At 39.8% G+C, this 27,148-nt stretch overlaps 1 protein-coding gene across 2 annotated transcripts in view; it reads left to right on the forward strand.

The window, feature by feature from the left end:
- Positions 1-27,148, forward strand: part of ARHGAP28 (Rho GTPase activating protein 28) — a 76,492-nt gene that overhangs the window by 9,510 nt on the left and 39,834 nt on the right. Inside the window, exon 1 of one of the 2 annotated variants that reach the window (XM_056484108.1) lies at positions 16,871-16,958. The exons of the other annotated variant lie outside the window; for it this stretch is intronic. The gene's annotated coding sequence lies outside the window, so the exon portion shown is untranslated. Of the gene's footprint in view, positions 1-16,870; positions 16,959-27,148 lie in introns of those variants that run through there. 2 annotated transcript variants of the gene reach the window in all.

Genomic DNA, 27,148 nt, shown 5'->3' on the forward strand with positions numbered 1-27,148 from the left:
CCTGCTGCAACAATAGTGTCTGCCTCATATAAGGTCCTGCTTACATCTTCCACTCAGAGGATGCATTTCACCCTGCAAGACCCTGTGGTCTGCTGCAATCCTGTGATGCTGCCTTGTTTGCTTGCTTTCTCCCCTCCTCTTTCTTTCAATGAGCAAAAGCAGTTAACCCATGAGAATTTAACATTACTGGCAATGGGAATTTTCTGGAAGTATTAATTTATTCTAATTTACTTTCATGTGTAGAATATGTGCAAGCCCATAAATGGAGCATGAAGTTTATGGTTACCCATGTGTCATTAAGAAATTACAGAGTATATGGCAAACATCAGAATTACTTGTCCCATAAGTCAAATATTAACTGGAATTTTCTTCAGGAATATTTGTTCAAACCATCTGTTGCCTCTGACAAAGTGTAGCACTTAAAAATAAACAAACAAGAGAACCTATGTCAATTTTTGAAAAGCCTTCTTCATCACACAGGACCTCCATGTTCTGTATTTAGGAAACACACCACATATTTTTGGGAAAGATGTTGATTCTGCAGCTATTTGTGTGGTTAAAATGCATTTCATCCTTAATGGGCTCCATTTCTTATGCCTTTTTATAACTACTAAATTTGTTTTACAAGATTTAGCTAACCCTGGCCTGAAGTTAAGTGTTCCACATTCAGCAATGCAGTAAGATCATGCAAGCCAAAACAGCTTGCTTCAGTCTACACTGAACACAAGTAAATCTGCAGTTAATTGCCTCTCATGTCATGCAGCAATGAATCACTAGTTCTAAGTAATCACCCATTTGTACATGGAATTTAACACTTAGTGCTATCAAGAATTCTAAAAGATACAGTTAGTTGTTTTTTTCAGAGGTAACCTTCTCCTTACATGAAACTTTCTGAAGTAAGAAAGATCGTGTTGCTTTTTTGCTTCACAATATTTTTTTTGCTCTCAGACACAGGACACTGGAATTCGTGTACTATCAGTATTTAGGCCCAGCTCTAATGTCTGTATTCTGCTAAAAATCCGCATTACAGGCAAAAAAAAACCAAATAAAGCAATGAAAAAAAATGCAAAACCAAAGAGATTCAGTCTGACATCATATGGTCTAACAGCAAGGCAATAAATCTGTGGCTTTAGTGGATATCAAGATTACCACGTAATGACTGCACACAGGAATTCAGAACATACTTTCATGGGGTGGCTGCAAGCAAATCTGACCTCCTTCTGCCTGTGCCCAGGAGCTGCAGGGCCACGTTGGCACAGGGATTTGCCCAAGCCAAAACCTCACCCTGCCTCAGCCTCTGGTCCTGGGCAGCCCATGACACGGCTGCAGCAAACTAGAGGGCTGGAATTCCAAGTGTTTGAACTAAGGCTTTGGGACTGATAAGGGAAATTTAAAAAGTGTGTGTGTTTTTCTGAACAGGCCACTCTGCTGATTAATAGGTTAGGCTGGGTATTTTCAGGTTGAGGTACATAAACAAGTATAAAGTTACACTGCATTTTTCTCAAATACCTTGCAGCCTGGAAGGGAAGCTTTACCCAACTTACTTGAACCATAGCAGAATATCTGGTTCTTTTGTGCAAATCAGATTCCTGCAAGGGAAAAGCTTCTGAAAAAGGAGTGCTGCTTGTGATACTCACTTAGACAAGCTTATTGCCAGCAATATGAAAGTATTCATCATCTGAATCCCTGTAGACTCCAGCAGAACAATCAAGGGTACAGCAGGGATCCAGCACTAGTTCTGATGAATAAATTTAAAGAAGATTTTACATTTTTATTAGGTTAGATTTTTTTTTCCCTTTAACTTAGGTGATCCATCTGAAGAGTAGAGTTCTGATTTTCTGGGAGAGTAGAGCTTAAAAAATCTTCTATTTCTTAAACAAGACTGAGGCCAGTCAGCATCTGAATACCCAGTAGAATTTCCTTTCTAATTAAATTTCATCAGCTGGATCATGAATATGATGATATTCAGAAACTGCATCGAGCCACATTCAAACACTGTAAAAATAAGGTTTATAACCTCTATTCTTGAGCTGTCAGTTCAGCCTTTGGTTTCTGAATCATTTCATGGCATTGATTCAGTTTCTGTTACACTGAAAAAGACATTGACCACTGCAAAGGTGGGTGGAAAAACATCATTCAGCAGTCAGCTGGCTATATCTGCTGAAAGTATGTCTGTAATTTTGTGAAGGAGATGGTGTTACTAAGAACAGATTGGTTTCTGAGACTGCCCTGAACCCAGCCAGCTGTAGTTAAACCCTCCAAGGCTGACAAAGTGCATTCCTAATTATATCAGTGGAGTGGATGGCTAGATTAAGTTACTTCCTTTGAGACTATTGGTGATGAGTTTCTATCACTGGGATAGATTTTATATTTCATACAAACCTATTGGACCTCAAGCTGTGCAATAATAGGAATGGCCCAAATTCTGACATGAGACACACCTGCAGGGCAACCCTAAAGCCCACAAATAGCCATATCCCATGAATTCACTGGACATAATGATAACATTTGATAAGCAATCTTTGTAGACTTTAAACAAATTTAAATTTAGTATGGGATTAATCTTTGAAATTAAGTACATCAGGTTGCACCAGGTACCAGAAAAAGCAGGAAAATCATAGACAATGGGGAGAGTTTTTCTGGTATCTTTAGAAAAAGCACGTATTTATGGCTTTGGCATCTTCACAGGGTCTTAAAACATTCACTGATGTCAGTATACTTAAGCAAATGGTATAGCTGAAGATAATAAACCCAGTATATATTTTTCTGCATTTTTCTATGGTCTATATTTAGTTTAAAACTTAATACCATTTTCCATCATTTTTAACTACCTGTAAAATGAGTAATTCCCTATAATGTGGTTATAGCTGACCAAACTTACCATCTCCTGAAGATCACTTGAAAAGGATGAGTAGATCTCAGGGATAAGCAATGGACAACACATCTTTATGTACAGTGAGAGGAGTGACATGTCCTTACAGAATGGGGGGAAGCCTTAATCTTTAATATCAATTTCATATTGCTCACTTTGCAAAACTTCTGTTGTGCATTTTATGTTTGGGAGGCATAAGGAAAATCCCTGTTTGCTTGAGCTGACATTTCTGCCCTTTCTCACACTTAAACCATGATATCTAAAGCCAGAGAGACAACAAAGTCCTCTGTTCATGACACCTGGAAAATCCTGTTTAGAGTTAGGTGCTGTGATGGGCTGATCAGATAAGTCACTCTGGAGAAGAGACATGTTTGTTTTAACTGTTGAACTCTGGAGGCCATACAGAGTTGAATCTTTGGACTACACATGTAATCAACACCTCACCACACTGAAAGTCAGGCCTAGAACTCCTCCTGGTGACAGTAGGCTTTGGGCTTGCCTCTGAAGGTCTAGATGTCCTGTGTCAGCATTCTGCGACTGACTCTGTATCTTTGATACATGTTGCAGCTCTTCTTTTTTTGTCATTTATCCTATTCACTCCATTCTCTTATTTAGAAACTCCTAAATTCCACACAGGGATGAATCAGTTATTGAGTTTCTCTGTAATTGCATTTCTATTCCATCCACTTTGTGCATGTGTTGGACATTGATGAAAAACAATAAACTTCGCCAAAAACTACTGAGCTACACAGGAAAGATAATTGAGTGGGGCAATTCTGTAATGGTCACTCATGGTGGAAAAACTTAGCAAGTTCAATGGGATATTTTTCCTCTTAGATTCATCACAGTCATTTTTTTGGATTGCTCTCAGAGAAATATACTTACAAATGGAAATATTATCACAAGTTAGCACTGGACCCAAAATCCAAACAAAACAATGAAGCAACACAGACTTTCCTTCCTATTCTGATTGCATCACTAGAACCACAGCCTAATAAAGGGATTTTGTTTGAAAAAACTTCCTTCTGTGTTTTTTACAGTGCTGTGTGTCTGCATTCCTGTTCATTTGTATGCTTGATTAGCTGAAATCAAATACAATGATGCAGATCTCCAAGTGAGTAATACTAATAGAAAAAAAATTCTACATTGCAATCTTCATGGGAATTGCTGTGCAGAGAGCAAAAGAGCTGATGCAAAATCATATTTTTCCTTCATCTTATTTCGTCATTTTGTAAGAGAAGTTTGCTTTTAGTGGACTTCAAATAGTCTTGTGAACAGGTAACAAAGGACTTACTGTTTGGGTCTCTGCCTCATGAGCAGCTGTCCTCTGGCCAGCAGCTTGAAAGACACAGCTAGATTTTAAGAAATTCTGTAAGTATTAATTGTGGGATTTTTTTCCTCTACCTGTGATATTCTGTGTGCTTTTGGTATTGCTTTTGACTTTTGCTGAGGTAGTCTTCTGTGGTTTTGGAATAAGTCCTGTAGATTTTAAGAGCGGGGAAACTATTTCAATTTTTGCAGGTGATGTATCTTCCTCATTATAGACATCAATTGAAATTAATAGAAATATACAGTTATATCATTTTTAGGTGCCTAAGATAAGAAGATTTGTGGAGATTTTTGTCATCCTGTCTGTATATTCAGAATGTATCGCTCATGTAAAGATAAAAGGAAAAATACAGCACATATCTGAACCTTAATCAAGAAAACTTCCAATCATTTATAGAATCTAAAGGAACTTAGGAGAAAACTCAAAAGTTAAAGGTAAAGTGGCAATTACTTAAGAAAATAAGAAATGCATAAGTAAAAAAGAGCATACATAAGACCTGCTTTTATCCCACAAGTGCCTCTTGCTAGGTAGTTGAGGGATTTTTTTTGCATTTGCCTTGTTGTTGACAAAATCTTGGCTAGTCATTCTTTGAAAATGGGTAATATTTGACATCATTGGAAGAGATCTTGCTGAGTAGATAAACTTTTCCATTACTAAGTAGCAAAGTGAAGGATAGACTAAAACCATGATGAAAGTAGATGAAAGCTCATCAAAATTCTTTGGCCGAGGCTTATTCTTGAATTCAGTGTTTTGTTTTGATGTGGTGCTTCACTTAAATTACTGATTTAATCATGCACTTGTTGGAATTAAAGCTGTTGAAAAGTTCTGTGATTGGATTATGGGGAAAAGAAAGGTTGTGACTAGAATACGAAGAGGGATTGTAGAAGTTACTCAGAAGTCTGAACAAGTAAGTGAAGCACATTTTACTGGGCGTTTTCACGAAGAAAGCATACAAAAATACACATTCATAGAAGATGTAGTGGCAGAAGCTTTTTGAAAGGTCAGGTCTGTACATTTCTTTGATGCAACCCTTGAAATGCCAACAGTCAAATGATTTACTGCCCTGCATTTGAGTTTTGACTGCTATCCTATACAATATGTAAATAGGAAAGTCCTGCTTCCCGGGAAATTACGATAAGAGAGTAGCTTCTTGGTTAGCTGTGACTGACCTCGTGCTACTATCCAATGTTTGCCTAACAAAAATGAAATTAATATGTTTTGTATGAAAAAAGCAATCAGATAGTATCTTGAGTGGAAAGCCTTGACTTAGACACACGTACTGAATGTACTGTAGAAAATTTTATGATTTTCTGTATTTTCTGGTTTACTGTATTTCTAATTACTTTGAACATTTTTTGATGGATGGGATGGCTTAATCCCATTGACAAGATAAATAATGAGAGCAGCTCTGTGGCTCCTCTGAGTTGCTGTGGTTGTTTGATTTTCATTGGACACAAACTTTATCATAAACTTACTCTGAGTAGCACTTGCTCTGTGTTTCCTGCAAGGTTTGCTGGGCTTGATTTGCACATTATTAGTCATATTCTGTTTCATATAGAAATGTTCTATACAAAATTCTTGGGTTGTACTTTTTTCACAGATGGACACCTGGGGCAATTAATTGCATTGTCCAGGAGACAAAGGAAAAACTCAGGTGACTTCTAAGCTTGACTGTGGGGTGTGCCAGGGGCTGTTTTGGGGTTCTCCTAACCATTTTCCCAGCTCATATCATTGCCTCAAAATTTTATGGTGAAGTCAGAAAACTTTCCCTGTCAGTTTTCAGAACTGCAGCTCTATAAATAATCTTTGGAGAGAAAGTGTTGGAGAACCAAAGAAAAACCCACCCACAGACTTGTGCATCTCCTGCAGCTGTGACAACTGCATCTACGGGAGCATTTTCTAGAGGACACTCTGGAGAACTAGGCAGTTCACAAAAGCAAAATAGCTTGGTTTCAGTTTGTTCTTTGCTTGATCAAAAGGTATTGTCAAATTCCCACCAAATTCATAGGTGCTGTCTGGTAGTCAGCTATCCTCAAACTGCCTTCATTCCTTCCTAGTCTATCAGGGCTCAGAATTATAACCAAGTTGTGATGACAAAACAAGCTGCCACTTACACTGTGAGATTTTATAACCATTTAGGGACTTGCTCTTAGTGTATGGCTAATAAAAAGTAACTTAACTAGACTTTTACTTCTTTCATGACAGAATTACTTTGAATTATTCCACATTTGCCATGGACTGAACTTTTACATGACGGTTAATATGACTTAGTTGCTAATTAGGAACTTTTCCAGCAGTAGCAATAACATTATTTGCCTTAACACTTATATTCATCTGAAACTCCTTTCCCTGGACCAAAAGAACTCCATAACTATACCTAAGAATAGAATTTTCTTGGATGATAGATGTAAAATAAAGGGGCATTACTGCTTCCTCCAGTCTCCACCACCTACTTTTGAGATAGGAAAATCTGTTTCTAAAAAGTTCCAGGTCATGGTAATCAACTGTCAACTTCTTACATAACAGCACAGCAGTAGGAATTGTCACTAAAATTATTATCCAGTGAAGTTTAATTTATATTGGCCAATTCACTGGCATTATCATTCAGCAGTCCAGGTTCCACAGCACAAATAACTTTGAGAATTAAAGCTCTGAGAACACATGTTAAGTTCATCTAAAATTTCTCTCCAAGGCCAGGAGAAGATTAATGCAGTCATGAAAGCAAAGGTCTGGCGCCTCCATCAGCTCCTTTTCCAGTTGCCTGAACATTAAAATGATCACAGAAATTTCCTCTTAAGTCTAACTGCACGACCCACACACATACACAGCTCCAACAAAGTGATGACTTGCAGCCTGTGCAGAAATACCCCTAACCTGCCTGGCAGCCAGCTGGCATGCCCTAATCCAAGCTCTGAGGCTCGGGCTTGAGCCCAGACTGCTCTGTCCTGGGAGTCAGCAGTGCCAGCAGTGCAGAGAAATGGGCACACGTCCCACCTCGGCTGAGCCCGTGTCCTCCCTGCAGCAGAGGGGCTCCTGCTAGGACAGCTTCCAGGCAGGCAGCACTCCACTTCAAAAACATCCCTGTAAAAACTGGCCTCTGAGCAAATCACAGCTCTGAGGAAGTTCTGGAGATAGCTGTAACCGTGCTGGGAAGGAAGAAGGGGAAAGCCATGAGCTTGTTTGAAAAAACAAAGCGGCAACTAGAATTTGATTTTTTTCCTGCTGCCTCCTGGCAGGTGACCTCAGAGGATGCATGAGTGCTGAACACTGCCTGGCAGCATTCTCACTTCAGTTCAGTTTTAACCCAGTTTATAAACAGGCAGAAAGCTGCCTTCCCTTGTTGCTGCTCAACCATCCTACCTGCTCCATCCCCCCAAAACCCCAAGGCATTAAAACAACCTCTGATGCAGGCACTGGTTCTCTTGAGTGCTATAGCACACTCAACACATGTGTGGAGAGCTCATTACAGGACAGTCAGCATTTTCCTTCCCTCAGCAGCTCCAGACTCCTGATGGTCCTTTTCCAAGCACTGCTGATTTAAGTTTAAGTTAAAAACAAGCAGCCACTTTGTGAGCTCTTGCTTTAACTCCATACTTGTGAGAAGGTGATAAGGGCAATTTCAGTGCATTGCACTCCTCTGCTAGTACACATGAATTGCTTTATAGAAGAGGCAAAGCAAAAAAGGAGAAAACGAGAGAGAGAGATTAAAATGCAAACTAAATAACTTATTAATATGGCAAAGCTGACATAATGCCATCTGGTTAATGTCTGGTCCCATTTTGGAGCTTGATCCTGCTGGGTACTTGTGCTCAGGCTGTTGCCTACAGCACTCTCCAGAGCACACTTAATGTTTAAGTGCTTTACTGGATCATGGCCAGTGTGCTGAGCACCTCAGAGGAATCAGACCTTGCTTAATTTTTCTGGTTTGTAAAAAAAACTCTTTCCAGCTCTGAGTCCTGGCACTTCTAAGTGAGATTTTCCCTTCTCCACTCCACTCCAATAGCCATATTTTTTATTCTGAGCACTCAGTTCTGAGCAGGATTAGACCACTGGTTGCCCACAGTGGAAACTCCAGAATAGACTGCCAGCCTCTGAGTAAACTCCAGGGGACAATATTTTCATTTGAGCTGAGGTCCTAGCTGGAGTTATTCAAAACTCCTTTTGCTCAGCCTGTGAAAAACTTCAGCTATAGAGCAGAAAGGGGAGAGTGTGTAATAAATTCTCAGACATACTCAGCATATCCTCCAAAGGGGCAATAAGCTGTTAAATCAAACTGAAGAAATCCCCAGTAAACCAGAATTCGTGGTGTGTCTGACAGCACACACTGCATTAAATATTTCAAGTTGATAACTCCAAACGTGGCTGTCAACATGATGTTGCAACCCTCGAGCACTCAACTTCCATCTCTTTCCAATAATAGTGAATCTTTGTGAAGAACTGCTGTAAATTACAATTACTAAGTAAATTTTCAAATCTTCTAGCCAGATTTCTAACTACCCTGGAGAACATGGTGAGAAAGGAATGATGAAGCAAGCAGAGACACTTTTGCTGTCATGGCAAATCTGCTCAAGGTTTTAGTTTCAGGGTCAAGCTGTAATTCCTCCATCAGCTGACCCTTAATGCTTTAAAAATCCTTGAGGTGTACACACTCACTGGCTGTGGTGTGGTCTTGCCTGTGTTCTGCACCCATTTGGGCATCCCTACATGTGTGTATTTGTGGGGGGTGTTTTCCACCTGCAGTGCCTCAGCTGAGGTGCTGAAGTGCAGGCACCCAGCATTTTAACCATGTGAAAAAACACACTCTGGGAACACCACTTCTGCTCACCTGCTCCCTGCTCACTCTCCCCTTCCACTACAACAAAGTTTCACCAGCATTGCTAACATCCATTTGTCTTCAAACAGCTGATACATTCCCTAAACAGGCAGGCAGAAAGAGAAACAAAAACAAAGGAAATAGGCACCTCTTTTCCTCAGTTATAAGATTAGCCTAGGGCCTGAAAAAGATAAAAGCATAGTCTTGGATCATTGATTGGATTGGGTCCACATATGCCCATACCCTCTGAGACTAGAATCATTCTTCACTGGACCAGAGCACCATGCCTCATAGGGTCCAAGACAGCAGCTTTAAAATTGCCATGTAATTGAGTATGGGAAAATCTCTGGCTTTTTGTTTTTATTGCTATGCTTTTCTTATACCCCTAACTATCTAGTGAGAAGGAAGCAATTCCACTACTGAAATGTAGCTATCTCAGGGTTATAAAATTATGTTTTCTGCCTGAACTGCAATCAGAATGTGGATAGAGAGCACAGCACTCTGCATGGGCACAGGTGGGCTTCTAGATATTGATGGTAAACAGCAATTTTCAGGGTAACTGGTACAAAGGACAGCAAGCAGGAGGTTTTTGTGTCTGACTCACACCTCCAGTAAATAGTAATAATAATAATAATAATAATAATAATACACAGCAGCATTTTCACAACACATGGAAACAGACACAGGTGGCATAATACAGATGGCATAAGCAGCAGACTGAAATTTCATGATCACTGTAAACAGAGCTGGGTGTATGCTGGAATTTGTCCAGAATACTGGACACAGCACTGCAGCCCTATCAAGAAACATATTCTCATGGGAATTCCTGATAGGTCTTTTGCATTCAAACCCCCAACCAGATGTTTGTGGGGCAGAGAATAAGGGGCATCTTCATCAGTTACTGCTTGTGTGTATCCTGTATGGGTGACATTGTCAGATTTCACTGCCTGCCCTTTACAACACATGCTTTTCCACATCAGCTAAGTTACCAACTCATGTCCTATTAGACAAAAATTGCCTTCTCAGCTCTATGAGATGTGAGACACTTGTCCATTGGACCATCTGAGGAGCACTGCCTGCAATTGCATCAGCTGGCAAAGGAGACAGTTACTGCAGTGTTGACACAAAAGCCTTCTGAAACACCATCTTTTATCAAATATCTTGCATTTTCTGTCTCTCTGATCCAGAATTTTCTATTAGTTTTAATCAACAATTTTCTTCTGTCTTACCAGTGCCAAAAAAAGCTCTGCCAGTGAAACCATTGGTGCTGGGATCAGTACCAGCTGTTAAATGATCAACAGGGAGCTGGAGAGCTTTGCTGCAAGGGAGTGTTGCAAGAGGAAATAACTGTGAGATTACCATCTTGCAGGACTGCATGAAACCTGTGACATTGTCACGGGGCTGGTGTCCTCCTCAGGCTTCCCAGCTGGGTCTGTACAACTGTACAAACTCTTGTTTGTACAAGAGAGGGACTGGGAAACAGAAGCTGTGACCGGCATGTTCAGGCTGGCCCTGAAGTGCTCTTCTCTCTCTGCTCATAAAAACCATGTGTCCAGGTATGTCTTATTTGCAGGGCAGTGCTGTTGAAGCCAGAGATTTCTCAATGCTGAGGAAAGCCTTGATCTTGAAAGCATTCAGGAACCCCATTCAGGCTTCTGAAGGCATTTGCATGTGACAAGGAGCTTGCCCATTTCCCAGTGCCTTTGCCAGCCTGAGTCTCCAGCACCTTCAGCCATGCAGACCTGCACAATTAAAGGAAAACCACGACTTTCAGCAGTACTAGTGATGTCTTGGTTCCTTAGGTGGCACTGACATGAGTTTGGCTGCTCTGGGTGTGCCAAGTGCTGATCATGGTGGGCTCTGGCTTGAAGAAGGAGAAGAGATCTGTGGCCTCTGCTACTATTCATGCCCTATGGCAATGGTAGATAGCACTGTAGCTACTTTTTTTTTTCATGCTAATACTTTCAAATGCCATATATTACTCGGTTTTTATGTTGAAATAACTGTGATGGAATGGGTAACATACATCCTTTTTTTTTAACTTTGTAATAGAAGATTTTTTTGTCCTATCTTCTGCATCATACAATACAGACATCCCAAATTCTGCCTGAGTGCCAGACCCAGTTCTGCTTTCATGCTAAATATTTAGCAAAATCTAAGACTAACCTAATATTTATACATTGTAATTAAATATGTCTTTGACTTACGTATATTTCTGTTTAAAGGAACAGACTTCAGGAATGGGCAATTTGTAATGGATTAAGCTTATTCAGAGTCATAATTGTGTATAGCAAGTAAAAACTTCTTTTTTCCTTTGTCTATTTGTGTCCAACAGAATTTTCAGATGTGATGCCTATTTAGCATTTAGGGATTTTTTGAAGTCCTTTTACTGGAACACATTTCATGATTTACAGTCCTGCTTAAATAATACTGTTGATTAAATTAACATTACCTAAAAAGTGAAACTAGTAAGGTATTTTGTCCAAATTAAATCTGCACCTTTAAGGAGAAGCAAATTGGTCATCAGAAACTCACTCCAGTTCTTAAAATAAAAGTTACTGGCCAAATATGAATCTAGCAGTTACTTTGAAGTTGCATTTGTGAAGAACATCTGTTAATATAAAAATATCTTGATACATTACAGAGGTTTAGCTATAGTTAGTTCAGAAGTGCTTGGTTAACATCTAATGGAGGAAGGAGAATAAATGTCTTACATTTGGCAATCAGTAAGCCAGGGCTTTTACTCTTTGCTTGGCTTTGTTTGGGTTTAAACAATATTCCTCTGTTTTTGCTCAAGCTGCAGTAATCCTTTAGCTCTTGATGTCATGCATCCTGGGTTTTCGATACTTTTTATATTAATCTTTGAACCCTCAGCCCACATCATATGTTATGAATATTCTTGTTCTGGAGTAGAGAGGCAGGCAGTCATTTTAGACAGCAGGAACCCTACCCCTAAGATTTCCCTGTGCGTCAAAGACATGGAGCAACATCAAGCAGAAGGAGTAAAAGAAAAACAAGTTTGAAAGATGGCTTGGGATGAGAAAGAGAAAAATGGGAAAGAGTCAGTAGAAAATATTGCTTTGAAGTGTCAGAATTTCACTTCTTTTGAGGAGTATTCCAAACTATATCTAGAAAAGCCTCTTTGAGGCAACAATTGGTTCAGGGTGTAAGCATGGTTGGACTCACAGTGAAGGCTTGGAACATGGTTGGGGGTTGGAACTGAACGATCTTAAAAGTCTCTTCCAACACAAAGTATTGTAACAATCTATGGTTCTATGATTCTATTCTGGCTGTTGCCAGAAATTGGTTCTGGAGAATATAGAAAATGGTAGTATTACAGACAGGTCCTTCTTTCCAGGTGAAAATGGCTTCAGCAATATCTACACTATATATAATATATATACTATATCAATACCATAGCTTATAACAGTGCATCAGCAACATCAGCAATATAAGCAATTATTTTTTTCTTCTTAGTCTTCTTCTTCTTCTTATCTTCTTCTTCTTCTTCTTCTTCTTCTTCTTCTTCTTCTTCTTCTTCTTCTTCTTCTTCTTCTTGCCATGTGACTTGGAGTGTTTGCTATTCATGCCCTCCTCAGTCAGTAACTCTTCTTCCAGACTCATATTTTTTATTTTTTTTTTTTTTAGTCTTGTTTTAACTTTTTAAGAAATATGGCTCTAAGGGATACAAAGCGGCATCCATAGGGAATTGTTCTGTAAATCTTTGGAATTAGGATAAATAACAGCTTGTCTGTTGAATGGTTTAATGCAAGAAACAATACAGGCTTTTCTTGGAGGACCTAATAGGAGAATATTGTCAGAAGTCATCTCTGATAATTTGACTGAAAACCAAGGGGGGAAATGGTGTTTGTCCAGGGAGCCACCTGAGAAGCAGTGTGTGAATTCAGCACAAGCCCAGCTCCCCGCTCGCACAGCTCCAGACTGTTTCCAGTGTACATACGGCCCTGCCTTACGGCAGTGGGACAAGCTCAGTCCTTCCTGCTGCTTTACCAGTGGAGGAGGGTTTCTCTGCCAGGCAAGTGCATTTGTCAAGGTGACCTTCAGAGCCTGCAGGAGCTCTCCTGCAGATAAAGAACGCCGCCTTGGCGCGTTTGTGAAACCGGGCTCGGCAGCCCACGGGCTCCTGTGACTGAACTGAACCCTTCCCACCTGCCCTCCAAGCATTTCTCTGTCCCACTGTTCTCCTCGATCAACTCTGCACATTTTGCAATCCTTTTATCATGCTCTGTAAACCCTCTCCTCTTACCTGACGTATTGTCTGGTTTTGTTGTCTAAATGGCCTTGAGGTTAAGTATTCTCTTTTGAAAAATCCCTATTCTGTAAATTGATGGCCTCCTAGGCAGAGGTAAGACCACAATTAAATCTTAATCGATCACAAATATAGGTAGGACATTTCACAGATCCTCTGCCAAAGTCCAGACAGAAGAGGCAGATCTTTAGAGATCTCCTAAGAGAGGGTTTAATCTTCTGTGGCATCTGAGGAGTTGATGTCAAGTCTGGACTGCTTGGCCATGAAATACTATTTTCTTTCTATCTGTGGAGTTTCTTTCAAATACACCACTTATTAAATTTTAGCATATTGCCATTTTTGTACCACTAAAAGCAAGCCAGATTTGGAGCATGTATCCCTAATGTATCCCAGTGTTAATGTAAAATCTAGCTTGGAGAAGAGCCTCTGGATTTTGCTCACTACAGCTGGAATAGATCAATGTATGGAGACTCTGGAAAAAGCAGTCATGTTGGAGAAGAAACCACCATACAGTTATAATCATGCCAGTTGAATTTCTGTGGAATAATTAATCCAATGATAATTATTCCAGTTCCTTCCTTTTAGTTTTATTTTCATGCCTGCCATATGACATCAGTTAGACAAGTCCTTAAAGCTATTCCCCAGCAGCCATGACCCGTTAAAACAGGAGACTGTATTCAGAAGTGGAACCAAAATAAAAGGAACTTTTCTTTTTCTAGGGAAAAAAAAAAAGTTTGGGTTGATCAGAATAATCTACAAGAGCATGTTTTGAGCCAAGGAAAAAATTGGCAAAAATCAGAAAAAGCTGAAACATTTCATTGCAACATCTCTAAATGAACTGCTTTCTTTCTAATTTATGTGGATTTAAGTTTTAACAGAAAAGTAAAACAAATCTCTGAGATCAAACTGTTTATTGTTCTTCTGAAGTTCTACAGGAAAAGAAAATGGCTTTGTTTCAGATTAACTTTAAATGAAAACTTTGTTCAATTATTTGTTTCACCAAAGCCCTGAAAAAAATCAGTTATTTACACAGCTAATTGTTTGTGATTGGTATAACATTTAAATTTAGAAAAAGAATACCATGAAACCATGTGTCAGATGTATGGTATTCAGTATATCTGCTGAAATATTCCATCATTATGTCCCATATATGGAATTGGTTCAGAATTACTTTTCTACAAACCATAAGACAGAAAACTCAAATATAAATGAAGATGCAGGCAGATCCTCAGAGGGGCACCTATGTATATGAGTTCACCACTCTATATTTTTCATAGGAAAGACATGATTAGGGCTCACCAGTGTGCTAATCCTGAAAGAGTGAGGCCAAAAATTATGTTTAGACATATTTACACACTTCTGTGGAAAGAGTTTATACTTAAATGTTTGTTTAAAATTTAGCTAAAGAAAATATTGTATTTTGGTTAAATATGTTAAGTAGTACACTGTATCTAGAGGGTCCCACTTCCCTTAATTTTAAATGTACCTAATTCCCAGTGAGCAGTTATCGACTTGCAGCATTTATTAGCTCACTGGTGAGCCCCTAACTGTTCCCTCTCTTCATGGAGAGCAAGAAAGATCTCTCAACCGTGGGTGAGCTGGATTGCTCTTTGGAGGTGACTTTCTGCTGGCTTTGGCATCAGCATCCTAACTCACACGTCCTGGTTCAACACATAAGGTGAAATGAGAGGATGCAGCACTCCTTGAAGCATGGGGAGTGTTTTAATTGCCAACAGCAGCCAGAGGGAAGATACACTCATTGTAAATTGCTGCATGTGAGCCAGCCTCCAGTTCCTCATCTCCCTTCCCAGAAACATTTTTCTCTACCCCACAGGCAGCTAGCTACAAGGAACAGGGGTTGAAAATTTCATATTTGCAAAATGTAACCAAATGTCACCTTAGCTTCTAGGAAAACCTAAGTCACTGTTACTGATGATTGCATAAATTTCATCAGAGAGTGACCTTGGGAAAAGGCAGTCCTAAAACTGTATTTATACACCACAAGCAGAGTAATAGTGGGGACAGTATATCACTTCACTACAGAGAGAGAGATGACATCCTTGAAGGATGCAGAGAGGGCAGTCTCATGACTATTCAGCCTAGAGATTGCCTTTGAATACCTGAAGAAAGTAACACTGTAGAGGTATTTAGTTGGGATGATATGGACTAGCATTGTTTTATAATTCCAGGCAAAGCAGTAGGAGCTTCCAAGCAGTTTCTGGTCACTACCACCATCAGCTGGATTTGTAGCATGAACAGCCCCACAGTCCATTATCAAATTCCTGAGCCACATTCTCCCTTCCTTGCAGTTTGTCCTTTAAAGCATGACCTACTACAGTCCCTAAACAGACCTACAGACAATGGTAAATGACTAGAAGTTTTCAAAATTTTTAAGAATTTATGCAATCATAAAAGTGTTCTGAGAAGAAAAAAAGGTGACGTTGAGTCCAGTTTGAAACACACAGCAAATTTAACTTCAAGATGAACTGTAAAACCAAATCACTTCTGGTTTTGCTCTTTTCTGCCCCTTAGGAAATCTGTGTCTGATTCAGGAAGTCCTTTCCCTTCTCTCTCCTTTGTTTCAGTCTTTTTTTTTTTCTTTCCTGATTAAATAAGAGGCTTTCTTTTTCCTTTATTCTGCTGTATGGTTTTAGCCATGTCTTTGGAGGAAGTGTAGGATATCAAAAAGCTTATAACCAGAAAGTCAGCTTTTCCTCCTGTATTTCAGGCTGGAGGAATGATGACAGGAATGCTGTAAATTTGACAGGTTTGGTGGAGGGAGTAAAGTTTGCCCAACTCATATGTTTTCCATGCTCAAGAGTTATTTCTTAGGCTCCTTTGACAGCATTAACTGTCTGTGGCAGGGAGCATTTTGTACTGTTTCCTCATCCCCCAGCTGCAGCTCAAAACCATCCCTGAATCTCAAGACTTTACTTATCTTGTGGCCACAGCCCAGTTCTGGTGAATAAAAACCTGGTGAATGCTATTTCAGTATTCATCTAGGCCCCCCACTGATCATCCCACTGTAAGAAAAGCAAGAAAAGCTTCCCCATAAATATATATATATGATTTATTAATGGCTGTACCCTGGCTCCCTTCTCCTTCCTCTCTGGTTTTGTGCACTACACTTCTCCTCTGGGTGGAGAAAGAGCAGAAAGAGCTCCTCATTAATTTGCATCTGGCCATTTATGAGTTTCTGCCTTATGCTAATGGCAGTGTCTCATATCCCTTCAGAAGAAAACACATAGGCTGGCTCTGTCTTTTCCTGAGCCACCCCACAGGGACTCTCCTGAATTACAGAGCAGCTTAGTGCTGATTACTTTTTTATTTCTCTTCTTAGGAAACGGATAAAAGGTTTAAGTTCTGACACAAACAGGAAAACATCCTAAGAGGATTTATCCTGAAGGCATCTGCTCTTTAAATAGTGATGGAGCAGTGTCAGTCCATTTCCCAGAAGGGCCAGAAGCTCCACCACTCTTTGTTCCCGCAGCCCTTGTGTGACTAGAGGCAGAATATCCTGTCACAGGCTGTCAGATATCTCCCAGAATATGCAGCTTGGTGGTTATAGGCTGAGGAGGGACTCATTGCCATTAGGAGCATGAAGAAGTTGGGTGTAAGAAAGACTCTGCTCTGCTTCTTTAAGGATAACACCAAGGCTCTATTCTGCTCTGAGGTAAGACCTTGTAGAATTTACTAAATCAGTAATTTCTCAGCTTTCAGACCATGTTCCCTCCCTCTTGCTTTCTTAAATACAGAGCGGCAGGAGGGGGAGTGAGCTGTCAGAATTATCACTAGTGGAATTTTCCAGCTCTACCAGGCAGGAAAGGGGGGACAAAAAAACTGCTTCACTGTAGAAAAACAACTGGACACAGTGCAAGTGTAAGCAACTTCAGAAAGGGCATATGCATGGTTTGATGTGTGAAAATGTACCTCAAAAATCTATGAATACAAACCCTCTCAGAGTTTTATTAATAAGGTGTGCGTCTAGATAGTTATACTCTGTTACAGTATTTTATTTTTCTCTGTAATGAAACATGTCCCCCTGGAATCATATTCCAGAGAGAGAAGAACCTTCACTTCAAATTGGATTGTTCACAGTTTTTCCTGGTTTGGCTCTCATTTGATTTGAGGTCAGAAATTTGCCTTTTTCAACTTTTGCCTTCTGATGTCGTGTAGATGTTTATGGAATTACATGATTTCAGCTCAGTGTCACGGCCAGGCTTTAACTTGAGCAAGAAGAGCTTTATTCAAACCTAGCTATAAGGCAAGAGGAAACTTATGGCTTGTTCCATGGGAGGAAAGCCAGGTCTGACAATTTAAGTGATGCATTCATAGAGATTACATGGGTAAATGAGCTAAAGGGCTTCTACATTCACAAATACATTATCCTAATCCTCATTTTTCAAATTGTGCTCAAATCTGGTTTGGTCCTGTACACTTGGCAGACAAGGATTTGCAGATAGCACATCTCTTTCTAATGGCTGCTTTCAGTTTGAAAGTGCTTCTAACTGGTAACCAGGTAAAAATCCAGTGTGGCAGGAGACTGTGGGGAAGAGCAGCTTAAACTGTTTACCTAGTAATGAAAACTGGAGAAATTCGAGGCACTTGGAAACTAGGACTTGTCCACATAGTTTTAAGGAAACTGGAATCTTGTTTATGTAGTCTAAATAAATGGAAACAATAGACCATCAACCCAACACTCACAAACAGACTCTCTCCCCTGTTGCACAAGGATTCCAGGGGATTTCTCTCCTACTGGCTGGCTGGCACAGCACTTAGAGCTCTGCACCTCCAGAGTAAACATCAGGAGTGCTTGAGAAGTTTCTTTTAGCTGTTCTTGCTCTGTGACAGTTTTCTCACATGCTGAAATGGCCAGCACAACCTTTCTGGTTCCAAAGTCCCCCTGCAGCAAAATGTCATGAGCTGGGGTCACGACCATCAGCAGAAATAATACTCCTTGCCTTGGGGGAAATTTTTCAAGGATTTCTTACCCTGTTATTCCCTCCACAGGGACAGCATGAGGCCTGTACAGGGGATCAAAAGGAAGTCTGAAATGGCATCAGATGCTGCAGAGCAGCACAAAATGATGGCCATGGTCAAGATGATGAGTACATAATTGATTTTAATTGACTTTGATCAGGATGAAAGAGCAACTATTTTCTTCTTCCCTTGTCAAATACGAAGTCTCACTGAAAGGAAATCCTGGCAGCTTATATCTCTGGAGATTTGACTTTTGCTCTCTAGATTCCTGATTGATTTGTTTGGAAAAGTTAGTCAAATCAGTGGGATTATTGAGAAATTTCTACTGGCAGTACCAGCACCAATAAGTTTCTTCACAGTGTCATTACAAGTCCCAGCAGTGTTCTGTCAGGATGGCATAAATGATTGTCAAAGCTCCTTTTTCTGATTTTGTGACCAATTTTCATATAAGTGGAAGAAATTTTAAGGATTTCCCATCCCTGGTTTTTCTCTTTGTTTGTTTTCAGGGAAGGTGATCACGTGCATGCCATGAAAAGGCAGCTCACTCTTAGATGTTTGGGCTTTTTAAGGCAAGGCTTGACAGGAAAATTGTGAAGTGATTCCTAATTCAGAAAGTCTCTGTGAAGCAAAGAAATGTAGATGTTTCTAGATAGCCACAAATTCTCCAATATTGAGGTTTTAAGATGATGATCAGATTCTGATGGAAATTAGCCTAACAACTCTAAACAATATTGTATTTTCTTCAACTCTTTTAATCACTTCTTACTAGAAAGTCTGTTCAAATGCATTATTTTGGAAAACCTTAGGCAGTGAGCAGTGTGTAAGTTGTCATAATGATACAGCAGTCTCCTAATTTGACAAATCTTTCTCCCACCCAAATGATTCCAACTTCTTTGAAGAAAGTCTGTTCCATTTCTTATTTTGAATTATGCTTTCATTAAGCAAAATATTAATGTTGATCCCCTGCTTCGTGTTGTATAAAACATTCCATTTTATGTGTTATCTAGACTTTTTCACTAGGGCTTTTAGGAGATTACTAAAATGTTCCCTCCCTTTGTTGCCATCTTTGTTGTGTATTCACACATTTATTTATATGTGAGTACAAATCCATATAAATATATAGTAATCTCTCCTTTAGGATACTGTGAATGTATGTCACAAAGGAAAAGGAGGTTAAGAGTAAAATATAATAAAACAGGCTGATTTTATGGCAGTCTTGCAGAAACTCCTGCTAAGCAAAAGAATAAATAACAGCTGTGTTAAACAAAGAGAAATTTAAGAGATAATGCTTGAATTTAGGTAGTCAGAGTCCCAGAAAACTGAGCAAGATTAATGTTCACAGAAAAAAGAACTCCAAGGACAAAGGATGTAATCATATGAGTTAAGTTGAAGGCAAATTTTCATAATTTCTTCAGTGACTTAAAGGCCTAAGTCAAAACTGACTTTGAGAGAAGGAGCATTTACTTTCCTGTAAATCCATAGGGTTTGTGCTCTGGAGTCCTTCTGTCTTTCCTGAAAGTAGGAGTTAGGTGACCCCTTTTTGGAAGCATAATCTGTAGTCACCTGAAAATCCAAAAAAATGTTCTGGTCCAAGCAGAGGCTGAATATCAACCCAGGCTACCAACTCAAACCAAATAACTGGAGATACAAGGATGATTATTCCCTGTTTTACTGGAAAGCCATGTGTCATCTGGTTTGGATTAAACTCACAAAGATGTGTTACCCTGTTCCAGATCCTGTGGAAGCATTTTGAATCAATTGTAAGTGACGTAAATATAGCCCTTGACTGGAAATCATCCAAAGAGAGAGAGAGAGAGAGAGAGCTGCAGAGGTTCAGCCAAGATGCATTATATCAAAAGCATGGATATGTTATTTGGTGTCCTTATGGGAAGGATAGCATTACAGTTTCACAACATTCATAAAGTGCCTGCACAGTGAAAGAGCTAACACAGTCATTAAAAGATGGATGAATGCCTGATGAATCTTCACTTCTTATCATGGATCATGGCTCTCTTATCTGGGCAGGTGTGGGAAGAGGAGCATGAACCCACAATGACAGAAGGCACAACAGCTTGGTCATACTCCTTTGACATGAGTATCTGAGCTTCCAGACATGATTTACTGTGTTTGCATAGCAGTATTAATTACTTTTTAGTGGTTATCTAGCCAAGACTATGTACAGGAGTGCAAAGCTTGGATAGAAACTCCAGCCAAGCTCTGTAGGATTTACAGAAGCAGTCATTTTACTCACAGTATACCATAGCTTTAAGTCACGAACTAGTGCTTGTAATTTTAACCTCTTCTGTAACAAAACATCTGTGTTATTTTGGAGATCTTATTTCACCTGACTCTGTGTTTTTTATTTGATGTCTTTGGAGTTGTGATATGATGAATTAGCTCTTGCCTACAGGATTAATGAAGGGCTACAGGGAGTGGTTGAGGTGTTTTGATAATTACCAAATTCTGCTGTTATCTACAGCATGATGATTTGATATCTGAGCTGTGTGACTGGCAGGGAAATACTCAACACAGCTTTAAGGGGCAATTCTCTGAAGTTCTCTTTCTATTGCCCCAGCACACCCTGGTGCAAACCCCAAAGAGCTTACAAAAAGCCAGTACAAAACAGTAAATGTCAAAATAAACAAGAGTAATCCCTTCTTGTAATACATGATGTCTACAAAAGGTGCTGAGGAAATTTCTAGGTCAGTTCTGGACCACCTAAGATTTCCCAGGAGAATTGCCTATGTTGAGATCCTTCAAACTAAGGTACTACCATGCCTCTATGTCTTCTGAGTCTTGAAGTCTTCCTCTCAACAAGAGCTTTTTTATCTGAGAGATTTCCAGCAGCTACATCTTACTATCTCAGCATCAATACTGAAACAAGTTAAGAAAGTCAAACCCTACTCACAGGAGTCATTTGGCTGACTTCAACAGTGCTGCTTGTTGGATTCAGAATTACTCACATCACTGAGGTACTAAAGACAGAGGCATCATATTTTGTAAATATTAATAGGCTCTGTAGCTCTAAGAGCTTCAGGAGCTGCAGTATATTTGAAAACCTAGCTTTGAAATACCTGGCATGCTATAGCTTTCTTCAGAGTCCTCATGGGTGAAATACTTGAGACAAACCTCAAAAATCATGTAAGTAGGAGAACAAAATGGTAGTTGAAGGAAAGTGGAAAGGTGCTATGCGTCATGTATTAGTTTTCCTGTTTAAAATGTGATTTTTCTTGTTCTGGTATTTGCCTTTTTAATGAGTATTGTGAAGAAGTGTGTCTTAGTCTAACATTTCCTGCTCTCACTGGAATCCTAGTGGTTTGGAAGCACCATGGATTAATTTGATTGCTTACATGGAAAGGTCATGTTTTTCACAGGCATGTAGTACAAGCATTTGGACTCAATTGGAAAACTACCACTTAAGATCTAGGGTGTTGTCTTGACAATTCTCATGAAGATATTATTTCTATCTCTTTACCATAAGCCTAGAAATCACTTTAACATCACAGAAAACCTTTTCTATTCCACTGATTGTAACTGCATAGACAAAGTAGAAGAAAATGCATTGGTCTCTTTCTCTTGGCTTCTTCATTCCTCTATTGAAGATCTGAGAATATAACAAATTAAATTTGATTTTGTGATCCTTTGTTTCCTCATAGGCTGTGAATTTTTGCTCTTTAGGGGCCAGTGAGGATCTATTTGGTGTTCCCTGCCCTGTGTGTTGTACTTGTCTCCATGAAATTTTAGTCTCTGCTCATTTTCAGCTCTTTTCTGTAATTTCTTATGTCATTTGCCATCACCTCACCTTTCACAGTACTGGCAATACTACTAGACTCATCTGGCAACTCAAGAGGTTCTTGCCAGCACAGTTTTGTACCTATATTTTAAATTAAAACTCTCTAGACCAATCTCCAATGGAAGTCTTCTACCAACTTTTGATTTAAAATCAGCTTTATGTTTACATAGTTATGTTTGTATAATTACTGATGTCCTGAATAGGAGAGATTATCAAATAATATAGTGAAATTTAAAGTAAGTAAAACAGCCTAAAATTTTATCCAAAAGAAGAGGAATGAATTAGCAAGAAGTACAACCTTCAGTGCTCCCCACGAAATTCTGATATAGTTTTCTTCTTAAAGCTTGAAGGTGAAATGTGCACCACATTAACAAAACATCTATTGGTTCAGCAGAGCCAGGAGGACTTACTTCTGTTAATATTGCCTGGCTGTTTGGGACTTTTTAGTCATTCATTTTTGTAGAATGTAAAGTGTCCTTGTTGCTTTGACTGAGCTTTTTACAAATATTTGGAACTGAGTGTAAAGAGGGGCTGGTGTGTGACTTCAGCTGGTAAGGAAATGTGGCAGTCCATTGCTGCTGGAGAAACGTGGGAATGCATCCACCAGCTGCAATGCCCATGCCATGCCCTGTGTGCTTTGGCATTGTGTCACCTCCCTCCTGCACACAGAGCCCCTCTCAACTCTCTGCTTGCTGCACTCCTACAGAGCCTCTCACCAGCCCAGCAACACCTGATTTCTGGAAAATGGAAAGGGAAGGGAAAGAAGCAGGGTTCAGGGACATCTGCAGACAGAGGGACAGAAAGGGGGACAGAATTAGACATGATGCTGCCTCAAGTCACCAACAATAAAGTCACAGACTGTTCAGGACATTGACAAGAGTTTCCATGTTGATGTACTTTCCATCGGTTTCCAGCTGATATATAACCATTTTTCCTCAGGTAAAAATAGAAACCCAGTGCTCTGAGAGATTCTCCAAGATACATCTACATTTCTTTATTCATTGCATATTCTTTATCTACCCTGCTTTTCAAGCAGTCTCATTTACAAAAAAACAGACTATTCAGCAAGTGTGGCAAGTGTGGAACACTTTCCAAAGTAACTCCTACAATCTTTACCAATGTACTTGTTTGAGAAAAATAGAATTAAGCTCACATCTTGATTTATATTTGGCTACAGAAATGTCCAGCAAATTTTTGTTCCTTTTGATTGATTCAGTTTAGCACAAAGTACAATACAGCACAGAAAATACAAGCTGAGAGCCTGGAATTGCCAGACAGCCAACCCAGAACTGCTGAGAAAAATTTAAATGGTGTACACTTCCTCATGAAATTTTGTGATTTGTAATAACCTCAACATTAGCACAACCACAAAGAGGGATGTTCTGAATTTAAACATAAGAGATAAGTTTAGCCAGTGGGGTTGTAGCAGTTTATTGCAATCTGAGAATCTGATCCAGGATTTTCATGACAATGTGAAGTTGTTCATCACTCTGTCAAAAGATTCAAGAGTATCTTGAATATTCATTTTTTTAAATGAAATAACTTTAAAGGTAGTGCTTTTCTTAGCTTTTAAAGCATAATATGTTGCTTTACATTACTTCAGTCCAATCCTGTGAATACTATTAAGCCTAATGTTCAAAACATTTTGTCATGAGTACCATTTATGACTAAAATGTAAATGAATACAGTAGAGTTTACTTATTCATATTTTGTACTTCAGTCATGGCCTTCAATATATGTTGAAAACATCTAAAGGAAAAAAACAATAACTCAAGTAATGCTTGTGAAAAAAGTGCAATGGGTGGAGTGGTGACATTTACTTGAAAGCATTCATTAATTATAGGAAGGAAGAAAGTAATAGCTGGACTTCACTTAAAACTAAGCACAAAGAAAACTTCAAACACATATTGCATGACTTTAAGCTCTTGTTTAGTTTACATGTTCACTCTCTAGATGTGTCTGCCTCCCTTCATTCCTTATATCAGGACCTCAAAGTGCTTACACTGGCAATATATGCAGTTTCATTAGATACCTTCCAAAAGACAGTATAGTGCAGTTCCTTGTGCTATTACCTTAGGTCAATCAAAATGACTGACTTTGTCTTTTGAAGTGCTTCAGAAAGTTGTACAAATACTGTGAGTTTCTTAGTGATAATAATCATGCTGGTTGAAAGGATAGCTCCTCTAGAATGATATAAAAATAAAAATTAATGTTCTTTCATATTTTCATCATAAATGCAGGCAATGTTAAAAGGTGTATTGAAAGCTGTAGAAAGTTTTATACCTTATGTTTCATGCTGCATTGCATCTGCTGAGTATTTTAATATGTATTTTTCTTTAAAACCTCTAATTTGTGGTTCTAGAGCCAAAACTCTTCTAACATAATCAAGTTTACATCTCACATGGACTTTATTTGGTTTGCTTCTTTGCTTGGTGAATGATTTGAGCCCCATCGGAGCTCTTGAACCTGTGCATTTTCTGCAGTTTTAACTGCATCCTAGAGTGTTATAAATAATTAATCTGGCTAAATGTGAGTTGTTGGCAGAGGCTTAGCAATTTTATTGTGAAAAAATATTCTGGATCAGTCTGCACATTACTTTCCCCTTCCTTCTAACTGCTAGGTGATTGTAGCTGCATGCACCAGCATGCACAGTGGTCTGAGGTACTCTGGCTGACATGAGACCATGCTGTACCCAGGGAGTGTTTACAGGGCTGTTGGTTACCTTAGAAGTGACACTGTCAGAGCAGCTGGAAGCAAAAGAGCATGACAGCTTTTCCACTGCCTAAAGTGAGCTCTTCCTCACTGCTGCAGACAGCTCTCTGGGAGGGACTGAGTGCATGCTGTGAACACTTGGTGCAGTACCAGTGTTTAGACAGAATCTAATGTATTTGTGCTTCCTGCTCTCCTTTTCCTTCTTGTGGGTCTTAACCATCTTTGCTTGCTATTTTAATTAAGACACTGCTTGCCCTAAACTGAACAGAACACTTCTGCCCGTGCTATTTGTGTGCCTTCATTGAGTAATTCATGCTAAGGACTGGTAATGTTATAGTAGTAATCCCAGAGCTGCCACCTAAAGTATTCTCAGGTTCAGTCCAGCTGGAATCTGAAGGGTTTTCCTTGGATTTTGGGGTGCTCTGCTAACTAGGATCTCTCTGAGTGAGTGCCAGATGGAATTTATGGAGGCATCTATTCAATGGAAGTGGATAAATTGTACAGTGCATGTGCAGTGAGCCTGGTGCTCCTGCAGCCTTTCATCAGCTCTAACTGATAGAGTGTGACATCCAGTGGGTTCAGTGCTCAGACACAAATCATTTGTACTGTAAAGGCACAATAGAGCAAACATTTTCTGGAAACAGAATTTTCTAAGCTCACAGTACATGGCTCACTTGCCTATGCTTCCTCCTGGACAGCTTTGTCCTACCCTGGATACATGGATTTTTTTTCATATATAAGAAATAGGTCTTTGGCTAACATCAACACAACAGAAGAATTTGTTACTTTTAACAATAAATATGTGTTGGAAATGTTTAAGATGTTTGAACCAGCTGCTTATGTCCAGCTTTTGCCTCCTCTAGGTCATATCCAGATGTTTCTTATCTTGCCCATACCCACTGAAAATTACATGCAACATGATCTGTTCGTGTTCTTGTCATCAGCATTGAAAACTGGCTTATACTGCTTCCTCTTAATGTATATGAAAAGAATTCTTTCTAATTAACTTGAAAAAAATAGTTAACAACATACTCTTGTTAGTGCTGGTCATTTGGGAAGCCCTTGTGCCCTTTAGCAATAGCTTTGTTAGGAGAAAGAAGATGAGATAGAGTCCCTTTCAGATCCTGGCAGACACATTGCAGCCATGCAGTGCACTGTCTGTTGCATTGGGCCAAGGCTGAAGTGATTGCCAGAGTGGAGGAGAGGTCTGGGTTATGTCCCCAAAGGTCACTGTTGCCAGCAGGCAATACCTAGAGTGTATTCCCTGAACTCCCCTAGCTCAAAGGGTTTGATTGTGAGAGCCCTCACACTGCAGCCCACGCACACAAAGAGATTCTTCTGCAATCTCCATGCCCGGCTGAAGAGTGGCCACAATGTGGCCTTTGTTACAGCAGGGAACTTCCCTGCCCCATGCAAAGAGGTTGCACAAGAGACAGCTGAAGAACCCAAGGTGAAACGCCTTCTTAAATGTTGGCAGGTAACACTGGCGTGAAAATTCCGCAACGCAATCTCCCGACTTTTGTTACTACCTCGATGAACTGCAGACAAAATATAATTAAATAATCAAAACTTCTAATTCCTGTAATATACAAATGTTTTCCCTTGTAAGTCTTTAAATCTTAAGATTCATTAGACAACCCCAAAAAAATCATAGAAACATAGAACATCCTGAGTTGGAAGGGACCACAAGGATCATCGAAGCCCAGCTCCTGGCCCTGCACATGACAGCCCCAAGAGTCACACCATGTGCCTGAGAGCATTGTCCAAACTCTTCTTGAACTCTGTCAGGCTTGGTGCTGTCAACACTTTCCTGGGGAGCCTGTTCCAGTGCCCAGCCACCCTCTGGGTGAAGTAATCTTTACCTAATATCCAACTCAAATCACACTTCACACAGCTTCATGCCATTCCCTCACATCCCATTGCTGGTCACCAGAGCAGAGATCAGTGCCTGCCCCTCCTCTTCCCCTCTGAGGAAGCTGTGGACTGCTGTGAAATCTCCTTTCAGCCACCTCTTGTCCAGGCTGAAAAAACCAAGTGATCTGAGTCCCTTCTCATACAGCTTTCCCTGTAGACATTCACAATCTTTGCAGACCTCCTTTGTATGATCTCTAACAGCTTTATATCTTTCTTACATTGTGGTACCCAAAACTGCCCCCAGAGTCAAGGTGAGGCCACCCCAGTGCAGAGCAGAGGGGACAATCCCCTCCCTTGCCTGTCTGGGGATGCTGTGCCTGATTTACCCCAGGACAGGGTTGGTCCTCCTGGCTGCCAGGGCACTGCTGGCTCATGTTCAACATGCCATGGACCAGGACTCCCAGGACCCTTTTTAGTGGTGCTGCCCTCCAGTATTTTGTTCCTCAATCTGTGCATATATTCAG

Source organism: Oenanthe melanoleuca, chromosome 2 (assembly GCF_029582105.1).
Source record: "Oenanthe melanoleuca isolate GR-GAL-2019-014 chromosome 2, OMel1.0, whole genome shotgun sequence".
Classification (NCBI taxonomy): Eukaryota; Metazoa; Chordata; class Aves; order Passeriformes; family Muscicapidae; genus Oenanthe; species Oenanthe melanoleuca.